The sequence below is a fragment of the Asparagus officinalis genome, unplaced genomic scaffold (genome assembly GCF_001876935.1).
Source record: "Asparagus officinalis unplaced genomic scaffold, Aspof.V1 AsparagusV1_Un43, whole genome shotgun sequence".
In the NCBI taxonomy this organism is placed as follows: Eukaryota; Viridiplantae; Streptophyta; class Magnoliopsida; order Asparagales; family Asparagaceae; genus Asparagus; species Asparagus officinalis.
The window spans coordinates 172885-184463 of NW_017972309.1; the positions used below are offsets into that span (position 1 = coordinate 172885).

An 11579-nucleotide genomic window follows, 5' to 3' on the forward strand; every position below is an offset into this window, starting at 1 on the left:
CAATTATTATAATAATATATCATATTATTATAATATAATATAATATATTAATTAATAACATTAAGCATAGTTATAGTTAATTAGTAATTATAATATAACATATAATATTCTAGTATAAAGTAAAATAATGTATTATATTATAATAACATACTAAATTATATACTAAGCTAATTTGACAAATTAATTTAGAATTAATTGATAAATAAATATTATATTTTTATAAGGCGTCACATTTTCAATTATCCCACATGAATTGTTTAAGTAAATATTCGAATTGTCCTATTATTCCAACTTATTCCACGTTACCCTATTCAATATATCCTAAATGGATAAAATTATTTTATTAAAATAGTTATTCCACTTAGCCCCAGATTGTTCCAACCAATAACCCCCTAGCTACAAACAAAATACAAATAAAGTATTTAGGAGAGACAAAAAGTATTCCAACAGCAAATCAACAACAAAAAGACTAAAAATTTCCTCCAATTTCTGCTTCATTACTAGAAATCATCTTAATTAGTCACCCTCTTTTTTTTACGATATACTCTTCAGCTTGAGCGCTCACTTCTTAAGAGGGTGTCACGTCTAGAAGACGAGCAAAGAGGCAACATTAGTCGCCAGCTTACATGACTCTCATGACATCTCACCATTAAAAATGAGATCGCTGCTAATTTTACTACTATGAGTTCTAACAATATTAAATGAAAGAAATTATAAGAATCCAATACGAGAAAATACTTAGGTTAGAGGGATAATTTGTATATACGATAGATTTGGAGGTGCATAGCTAAAAAAAAACCCATAAAATAATGGTGTCTCTTCGAGTCATACGTAGCCATCTTCTTGTGTTTGTTGATGCATGTATACAACCCTTTTTTAGCATCAAGGTTCCTATCTCGGCCTGATACACTTAGGCTAACAAACACAGTTTGATGTTAATGGATGTCTTGCATCGGCTTAATTAATCTCAATTACATGGTTGCCATGTACTAACCTCATGTTTGGTAGTGAAATATGAATTCTTTTTCTATATTTTCCTCCATCAGCAACCTATCCTCGATGGAACCAACTACTGGGACCCAGCCACATCAATATATTTACCCACACACTTCCTCTCTTCTCAATATTTAATTATAAACAGGGTATAAAAGTAGCCGTCTGCACCATGGGTTCAACAAAACTTGTCCAGGCCTCAAGGGTAACCAAATGACAAATTTTATTTGGTGATATTATTAATGGCAGAATGCAAAGTCTCCCTCATCTTTCACGAAATTGGTAACACCTTCATGCTATGTATGGTCCATAATACATCAAAAAAATTGTATCAAATGGTCTCGTATCAATGCAGATCAATGACATTAAATGTGCATCGGAAAAAGACATCAACTCTTATTTAATTAAATTGACTCGTCCAATAACTAATACCTATTTAGTGTATATTTAATGTCATGAACCAGGCACATTGCATACTTTCTCATTATCCATATGTACTTTGACATTCGGAATTTTCGATCAATCCATCGAGATTGTGATCGGTAATATATGCTAGGTAAAAATGGATTGAGTGCTGCATGCCAAGAGGCATAGAGAAAAAGAATGAAAACCTTATATATGGATTCAATAGTTAAACTTTAGGAACAAAAACAAAATAACTCTTAAAAAATGAATACAAATATTTACTGAAAGAACAATAAACACTAGAGGATAAAATTCACATCTAGCTATTAATTAGCTGGATATAACCCTTATATCAAAAGTCTTGTTTGGTACGCAAGAATGAGTTTTCTCATTCATGTGTACTAAATACTAACATGTTATTGGATGTGAAAAATCACATTCTCACTTCTCATCTACTTTCACTGTTGTGCGCGGCGCGGAAGCGGTCGAATCACACAATCCAAACAAGAGAGATCACAACCAAATAAACAAGCACAATCACCAAATAACACAAGAGATTTACGTGGTTCGGCAAGTTGCCTACGTCCACGAGGTAAAAAGGGGATGTGGTTTTTACTAATAGAGAAAGGGTACAAACTGAGATTACAAATCACTTGAAGGAACATTAATCTCACCAACAAGCTCTTAATCTCTCCAAACAAAACCCTAAACAAATAGCTCAGAAAATACCTCTTTTCTGTGCTCCAAATATCCCCAATTTCTCTCTCCAAATTCTCTATTCCAATTGTTCCATATATATAGAAATCATAAAACCATAAATATACTAGGAATTCTAAACCAAAAGCCAAATCAAATTAGGAATCCTAATAACCTATTACCAAAATAGATTAGGAATTCTAATAACCTCATGTTACCAAAATAGATTAGGAATCCTAATAACCTCATATTACCAAAATAGATTAGGAATCCGCTATCCAACAATTCTCCACCTCGGCGAAGTTTTTCCAAAACTGAGCCGACACTAATACCAACCAAACGTCTTACTTGTTACGTCCAGTACAAAGTGGAACAAATTCATGACAACGGACTCAATCCACAATAAGTCGAGAACCTAAATAAGAATGCGAACAAACTTCAAATGTCGGTATCAACTCACCAAACAGGCTGCATCATAAATGATTGCCTACGTATCCTCTTGCCTAAGGAATCAAGCCTTCACGTAGTTCACCCAAACGACCTCCAAAGGTCCTCAATCAAATAGAAAAGTTTACAACTCTTCACCAATATCACCAACGGATCTGCAACTGATAGCGCTCCCAATGACCCCAAACTGAAACAAATCAAACACCTCCACCTGAAGTGAACCAATGGCCATATCCAGACTATATCTATCAGCTGTACTCGAATCAATCAACCTATCATCTGCATCCAAATCAACACGATTCCTAATCTGTGTCACATCAACTAGAATCCCAAATGATGCAGTATGATCTGGAGTTTCCACCCAACATGGAGTAACATCACTCTCCACCCGCTGTGATGTTCCAAAGATCTGATCACCATTCTCCATCTGCCGAGAGTCAAACGTGACATACCTGCTCAGAACAAAGTCAGAAGCCAAACATGCCTCTGACTCCTAAATGTGCTATCGGATCAAATCTCACATCCACGATATGACCAAGTGCTAAGTAGCCAAACATCCGACGCAACTCAAAATCTGAAGCAGCTCTACCAGATCCAAAATCTCTACATGTAGCAGTCGGCAACCTATACATAAGATGGCCCAAACATGTCGTAGCCTGCACACCAATGCCAATGCTCGATATCAAATGCTGATCCTCCTCCAGAAAGGAACAACTCCCAAAATCTGCCATCTCATCACGTCGCCTTAAAGTTTCCACACCAATGAAGTGTCTCCAATTATCGTGAGCTAGGCACAAACGTAAGAAAGAACCCCTATCATAATCAGAACGTCGGGTTACCTTTCTATCAACACACTTCCTCCATTTGTTACGGCCTTCTAGGACTTCACACCAACGGGACTTGGTTGCAACCCACCAATGCCTAGAACAATCCCCAACTGTGGAAACCACATACCTATTACCTCCCAATGATGCTCCCTTGGAAGGCCTCCGAATGCCTGAATGAACATCCCTCAGAAGACCCCTCGAATACAGAAGTGCCAAACTCCACTCGGTCTTCTTGCTCATACCAATTGGTTCACAGGACTTCAAACTGCAGGTCAAAGCACTCCTCAACAACCTATACATGACATTACCAATCAAATAACCCAACATCAAACAACGCCACAATCTAGCCGAATCTGATAAAGTCGTCAGCTCCCTATCAATCGCCGTGCATCCGAGTAAATAATACAAATTGCTCCTTCTGACGCCCTTCATCACAATCATGAACCCCAATGTGACCTTCAAGCATGCATCCACTAAGGTCACCCTATAACCTGCTGCCTCCAAAGCTCCAAGTGAAATGATGTTCATCTTCAATTTGCGGAACGAACCTCACATCATCCAACTCTCTCATCATCCCATCACTCATCCTAATCCGAATAGTACCAATACCACCAATAGAGCATGCGTGTCCATTACCCATGAGCACGACATCCTCTCTTTCCAACTTTTGAAAGCTGGAGAACCAATCCCTCCTAGGGCAAACGTGGTAAGAAGAACCCGAATCCAACATCCACTCCGTAGAGTCGGCATCACAAACCGATGGTAGTACGGATAATGAATAGCCTGAAGAATCTGAATCTGAATTGTTGCCACCATTCTTGACAACATTCACCTCTGAAGCTTGTACAGCTTTGCCCTTATTCTTCTCAGCTCTATCTAATTTTGGGCATTCAGCTTTGCAATGTCCATACTCTTTATAAAAAGTACATTGATTCCTACGAATCCTACGATGTGCACCTCTAAACTGCGACCTCCTACTTCGGTTTGAACCACGACCTTGAACTACTAATGCATCTCCCGATGCCTTCTCGGAGGACTCATCAACACACTTCCTCAACTCATAATTCACCAACGCTGAGGTCACCTCCTTGTAACTAACAGTAGTTCTTTCATTAATCATAGTGAGAACAAAGGTACCATAATCATCCTCGGGCAACAAACACAAAAGTAGCATCGTCTTGTCTTCATCCTCAGCCATGATATCCACATTGGCCATGTCTGAAAGTAGCTTCGTGAAGTTGTTAACATGCACCCTGATGGAAACTCCCCTCTTCATCTTGAACTGGTAAAACCTCTTCTTCAAGTGAAGCCGATTCTCAATGCTCTTAGTAAGATACTTTTCATTAAGTGTTTCCCACATCTTCTTCGCCGACGTCTCGTTCATCACATCATAAATAAGATCCGGCATCAAACATGACCGAATAACTCCACACGCCCTACTATTCATCTTCTTCCAAATCTTTTCTTCCATATCAGCAGGTTTCTCTTGCAACTCAAGAGTCTCTTCCAAGTTTTGAGCGTCCAACGCATCCATCACTTGGCACCTCCACAAACCGAAATTGATCTTGCCATCAAACTTCGGAACATCGATCTTCATGTTATTGATGCTCAAACTATGTATCGTCTTCGTAAGAGACGATCCCGATGTGCTTGCTTCACTCATATTGTCGATCTAACTCTTCAAATAGGAATCCTTTCAGAGAATCCTTCAAACAAGCCTCAAGTCGAACCCGAAGCTCTGATACCAATTGTTGTGCGCGACACGGAAGCGGTCGAATCACACAATCCAAACAAGAGAGATCACAACCAAATAAACAAGCACAATCACCAAATAACACAAGAGATTTACGTGGTTCAGCAAGTTGTCTACGTCCACGGGGCAAGAAGGGGATGAGGTTTTCACTAATAGAGAAATGGTACAAACTGAGATTACAAATCACTTGAAGGAACAAACTAATCTCACCAACAAGCTCTTAATTTCTCCAAACAAAACCCTAAACAAATAGCTCAGAAAATACCTCTTTTCTATGCTCCAAATATCCCCAATTTTTTTCTCCAAATTCTCTCTTCCAATTGTTCCATATATATAGAAATCCTAAAATCATAAACATACTAGGAATTCTAAACCAAAAGCCAAATCAAATTAGGAATCCTAATAACCTATTACCAAAATAGATTAGGAATCCTAATAACCTCATGTTACCAAAATAGATTAGGAATCCTAATAACCTCATGTTACCAAAATAGATTAGGAATCCTAATAACCTCATGTTACCAAAATAGATTAGGAATCCGCTATCCAATATTCACATTATATGAAAATGGACATTCTTAATGAGTTGATAAGGAACGAACTTTCCCAATTAAGTAAGAACAAAAAAATTAAAATAACTACCAAATCAGTTATGATTGCTTATTTATTACCCCCATCAATCTTGTAATTCCCTCTCTATTCTATAATCACTTCCAAACATGAGAATAGAAATTAACATTCTATTAAAGTATTTATTCTATTTTATTTGATACTTCATCATTCTCACTTTACTCAATTTTCGTATACTAAACAAGACATAAGTTCGTAGCAGTAATATGTAATTGGCACCTAATATGCATTTTCATGTGTTAATTAATATGTTACCTGAAATTAAAGTATTATTCTAGCATATACAATTTAAGAATTTTAAAGGTAGTTAGCAAAAGGATAGGTTTCATTTGTTTATTTTGTGTGTGAATTATATAATTTGTTTACTTGGCCTTCTCCTCTGTCTTGAAATTTCCATCACATTAGTCAAAAAAGTCATTGTTTAAAGGGACCGTTAATATTTTTTGTCGACACGACATCTTCTCCGTCATTTCCCCTCTCTCCTCTCTTCTCCATATCAACTAAATCGTCTTTTTCCCTTCTCCATCTCACTAGTACAAAATGAGACATCCTAAACGGAAAATCCCGTCTAGGATACTCAAAATTCAATCTAAAAAACCTATCTCAAACGGAATTCCGTCTAGGATGTGAGTCAAGTATGTTTCCGTCTAGGATACGTATCCTAGACGGAATTTCCGTCTAGATACATCCTAGACGGATAATCCTAGACGAAAATAAAACCTGTCTAGGAAGATATCCTAGAAAAAATTTTCGTCTAGGATAGCTTCCTAGACGAAAATTCTAGACGGATTCCATCTAGGATAGCTTCCTAGACGGATTTTATTTCCCTCTAGAATTTCCGTCTAGGAAGCTTCCTAGACGGAAATTCCGTCTAGGATACTTCCTAGGCAAATTTCCATCTAGAAAATATCATAGACGGAATTTCCATCTAGGATACGTGCTGCAGTTTTTTTTTTTTTTTTTTTTTTTAAAAACCCCCCCCCCCAGTTTTTTTTTTTTTTTTTTTTTTGCAGAACCTACATCGCACGACATATAATATCACATGTACACAATATAGCACAACACCAAATCATATTCATATCTAATTATATTCAACATAATCTAATTATATTCCAATATCAAATTCAATTATATTCAAATAATATATTCACCAAAAATACTAGAACGATACATAAATTGTTGACATAGATAATAACTAATTTTCTATTTATATGTTTATTTACAATTGGAACCGCAAGAGTCGAGAACTTTCAATGCTTCTAAAGTTGTTTAGAGATCAGGATCACCAGCATTAATGTAAAGTATGAGGGCAACCTACAAAATAGGTAAGAAGGATATTAGAGGTTAGCTTAATCAGTGATTGACATACAATTTTAAAGTCAAAGCTTACAATGACAAAAAGAAGAATGTGATAGCAACATTAGTCAAAGCAGAAGCATCAAGAACCTCAACAGGGCCATCATAATCCAAAGACGACGGTCTACTCGATGAAGAACTTGGAAATATACTGCTAGATTACTAGATATATAAAGCTCATTCAGCTGCAGATAATTTAATTAAGCACAAATCCCATCAAGGATCCAAATAATCTAAGCACAAATTCCTGTCAAAGATTGCTGGGCATTCAGAAAGCTCGTCCACAGAATGATCAACGACGACAGTCTCAAGAAATACAGAAAGGAAAAGGAAGTCGTCCGTATGCATGGCGTCGATGTCATTGCTTCCCCAGTGAAATGAGAATGAAGACGGAGACGAAGATTCAGATCTATTTCACTTTCTCAGGGAGGCACTCGCCATCCAGATTGTGGAAATAACAAAGGTCAGCAATCGTTTACAGCGAGAAGAGCAGCATTTCCACCTCAAGAAGTCTGGTCTCACGTCAGCGGCAAAACCTATACTGTGAGCATCACCACAAGTATGGGTACAGCATTTGACAATGCCGCGTGTTCAAATATATCATTCACATATGTTTGCGATGAGATGCACTGCAGAGTCTCACCAGTACACTAGCTTAAAGGGGAAAGAATCGAAAAGTATACCAGATACTCTTTTACAGGGCATCTTTCTGCCAAACTTCTGATGTCCATTACTTTTTCAGTGTGGTCACCCTGCAGTGTTTGTAAAGGGCCGAAGCAAATGGCTGATATGGACCCTATTTGTCTTATAGCTTCATGAATATCACCTGAAAGTGCATCTGACAAGAAGAACATAGACAGATTATACACAAATTCCGTAGTTGGTAGAGGGGAAAAAGAAAGGCAGAAAAATCAAGTTAAAAACAGCATATTACCGTCTGCAGTTCTCAGCACATCACGTGTTGATGCTGAACCTTCATATCAGTCAAAGGTAGACATAGATACAAGTCCTACCAAATTGCTGTTCTCTTGATTTCTTGGTCTATTTGAAACAAAAAATAATATGGAACCAAGTAGAATTATATAAGTCAGCAGAACTAACTCAACTTTTAAATGGATACAAGCTATCTTTGTAAGATATCCTATAACATTATGAAAAAAGTTTAAAATCACAGAGGACGAACTTATTCCATGGAAGACTTAATTTCTGCAGCATAATCTTTATTTAACTGGTCTACTAATTTAGCATTCTCCAAATGTTCGGTAGGCTGACATACTTTCTTGGAACTGCTCACAAAACAAACAATCGACGCCCTCCTCTTCCTCCGCAACCAGGCCCTCGGCCCGACCGACATCTGGCTCGGATCCCGCGCGGACTTCTCGAACATCTTCATCATGGGCTGCAGCGCCGGCGACAACATCGCCTTCCATGGGTCGCTTTGGATTTTGAATTTTAGCTCGGTCTTATCTGTTGAGTGAGATGAAGGAAGAAGGGGATGAAGCAAGCAATAATAATAGCAGTTATTATTCATGGAAGCAATCTCTGCCTCATGTTTTGGTGGCTACAATATCTTCCTTTTTATTTGGTTATCATCTAGGGTACGATTAACTAAATAACGATTTTAATTGAAGGAATTTTGTGCTGTTTAATCCTGTATTTATTTGTTTGCTGCTGCCTTAGTGTTGTGAACGAGCCACTGGAGAGTATATCAGTGGATCTAGGGTTTGCTGGGAACACCTCGGAAGAAGGTGAGGGTTTTGGTTATTTCTAGTGGTTGTGAAAGGAATTAAGGTTCCTTTGTTAATTTTTGGTTTTTTTTTGATTTAGGGCTTGTGGTGAGCATGTGCTTGGGTGCAGCGAAGGGCATTTCAGTTGTCTGCTTTGCCATCGGAATTAAAGTTCCTTTGTCATCGGAGCTTGTTTGAGGTAGTGGAATTTCTGATATTACTACTCGCTAGAGGCGTCATTTGGATGAATAGACAGATTGATTCAACTATTACCTTGCCTCTATCTTTGCTTGTCTTTACGCTCAACACACAAGTTAGCTTATTGAAGAATTATTTGTTGCCTTAGTATGATACGTGTTTTGTAAATTAGGTTCTTCAATTTAGTTTGAATCTTTAGAGTTTGGCATCCATTGCAATTTATCTGTTTATCTACAATCCATGATTATAAACTTAAGAGTTTGGAGAGTATATCTTTATATGTTGCTTTTGGCCTTTAAATCTTTGTATCTGATTACTCCCGCAAGCGTGGTTGATTAAGCTATGCTTCTTTATCTTTGAAACGCGAGATTAAGTTTTCAAGAACTCCTTGAGATGAAGAGGGAGCTATGAGTTTATGATAACAAACATCAGCAAATGCCACGTCCAAAAAAATTGGGTTGATCTAAGACATCTTTTAATTGGAACATAAAGCATTTTCAATTGCTTGTCTTCAGTTTTCAAACTCTTTAACTTTGTTTTTGTAATTTTATGTTTCCAGTTAGGAGCAGAGAGTACAGACTATTAATCATACTATTACCGGGTAGTAACCTGTATCTTGCAGCATTGGATGGTTTGCAATGTCAAATAATTACGTATACACGTGAGCACCTTGGGCACCCTGCCGTGGTTGCTCTGCAAAAACCATGTGTATTTGAGCAGTTAGTATTATTGAAGAAAATATTTAGCTTTTCTGTTTGTGACAACTGAAAAAAGTGAGACATGTTACATTGAAATGACTTTGTGTTCTTGTTTACACAGCATGGAAGAATTGATGAAGCGGGAGATGAATTTGAGAAACTTTTGGGAGAATCACATGTAAAATCAGCATTAGAAGAATTGTCGCGCGCAGACAAAGGGGATGATACAGAGGGTGTAAAACTTTCAGAATTACTCTATGGTTGTCATTTTAAAGGTGGGTTTTCACGTGTAAATTTCATCCTGACTTGTCTCGAGTTGCGTTTACTGTTATTATTTTCTTTTAGAACTTTCTTTGTGTCCTAAGAAGTTCTGTTCGTTGCAATTCCTCTTTTTTGTAGAATGGTAGAACTATTCAACAGATAAGACCGAGCTAAAATTCAACAGAAAGCTTCTCAGGAATAGATAAAACTTGACTAGTTTTGCTTTGAGTTTGAGAAGAAGTAATGATATCATGTGAACGTGACACGGAGGGTGCATTCAATTAAACTAGGATATAACACCTTTCTAATGCTATTTCTTATTGAATGTAGATGAATCAGTATTTATCATATATTTTTATCAAAAGAAAAGTATTGATGGAATGATTTCCCATACACAGGTAGCATTCGACCTAATGATGCTTCAACAACTTGGAGGAGTAAATGCAATTGGATTCTATAAATTATGCAAAGTTCATCAAGTTATGTAAACAATTGTATATGTATATCTAGTATTTTGGTGAATGTATTATTTGAATATAATTATATTTGATTTTGAAATATAATTAGATTGTGTTATGAATATGATTTGGTGTTGTGCATATTGTGTATGTGTACATGTGATATTATATAGCTTGCAACTTAGTTTCTGCAAAAAAAAAAAAAAAAAAAAAAAAAAAAAAAAAAAAAAAAAAAAAAAAAAAAAACTGTAGCACCGCAACCTAGACGGATTATATAGAAAAAAAAAAAAAAAAAAAAAAAAAAAAAAAAAAAAAAAAAAAAAAAAAACTGTAGCACCGCAACCTAGACGGAAATTCCGTCTAGATTGCTACAACCTAGACGGAAATTCCGTCTAGGTTGCTATATTTTCATCTCGGTTGCTACTGTAGCAACCTAAACGGAATTCCGTCTAGTTTTATCTATCTAGACGGAATTCCGTCTAGGTTGCAACCTAGACGGTTATGTTGATTCCGTCTAGGTTGTTCTCCGTCTAGGTTGGTCAATCTAGACGGAATTCCGTCTAGTTTGAGTCAATATAGACGGAATCAAAATAAACCGATCTACCTAGACGGAATTCCGTCTAGGTGAACCAACCTAGACGGGGTTTGGAGCAACCTAGACGGAAATTTCCGTCTAGATTGCTCGTTTTTCTACTAGCAAGCTAAATTTTAAACGGATGTAAGCTATATAAATTCAAAGTCATTAATTGCTTCCCCTCAACCGAAGCAATAATTATCGGCAAACAACAAAAGCTATATCAGTCAGTTAAACTCTTTCACACTTCCCTCCAAATCTTTCCAAAAATAGAAACATGACACTTCAAAGCTTGGGGTTTTCTCTAGATTTGTAACCTAAACCACAACTACTACCATAATTATCCCTAAACGCACTGATCAAAATCAAATCTACTCAAGTTCTTCTACAACCCTAACTTCTCCTGAGATCTGAGCGGGGGATTGAGCTCCTCATCGAACAAGTAATGATGAAAATCCTCAACAACGATCATGGATCTCGCCAACTTCCGGATGATGTGGCGCTGCCGTTGCTGCCGGATCTGATCGAAGATCCGATCGGCCTCCTCGCCGGAGAC

The 11579-nt window shown here is 37.1% G+C and overlaps 1 long non-coding RNA gene across 2 annotated transcripts; it reads left to right on the forward strand.

Moving 5' to 3' along the window:
• The first annotated feature begins 8409 nt into the window (after positions 1 to 8409).
• Positions 8410 to 10541, forward strand: LOC109827126. 2 transcript variants are annotated; one of them, XR_002243347.1, is made up of 5 exons: positions 8410 to 8705; positions 8788 to 8855; positions 8935 to 9033; positions 9852 to 10005; positions 10390 to 10541. It is a non-coding gene; the product is annotated as an uncharacterized LOC109827126 (long non-coding RNA). The 2 variants fall into 2 exon arrangements; XR_002243346.1 differs by having other exon boundaries at positions 8410 to 8855; positions 10390 to 10540.
• Positions 10542 to 11579: the final 1038 nt, after the last annotated feature.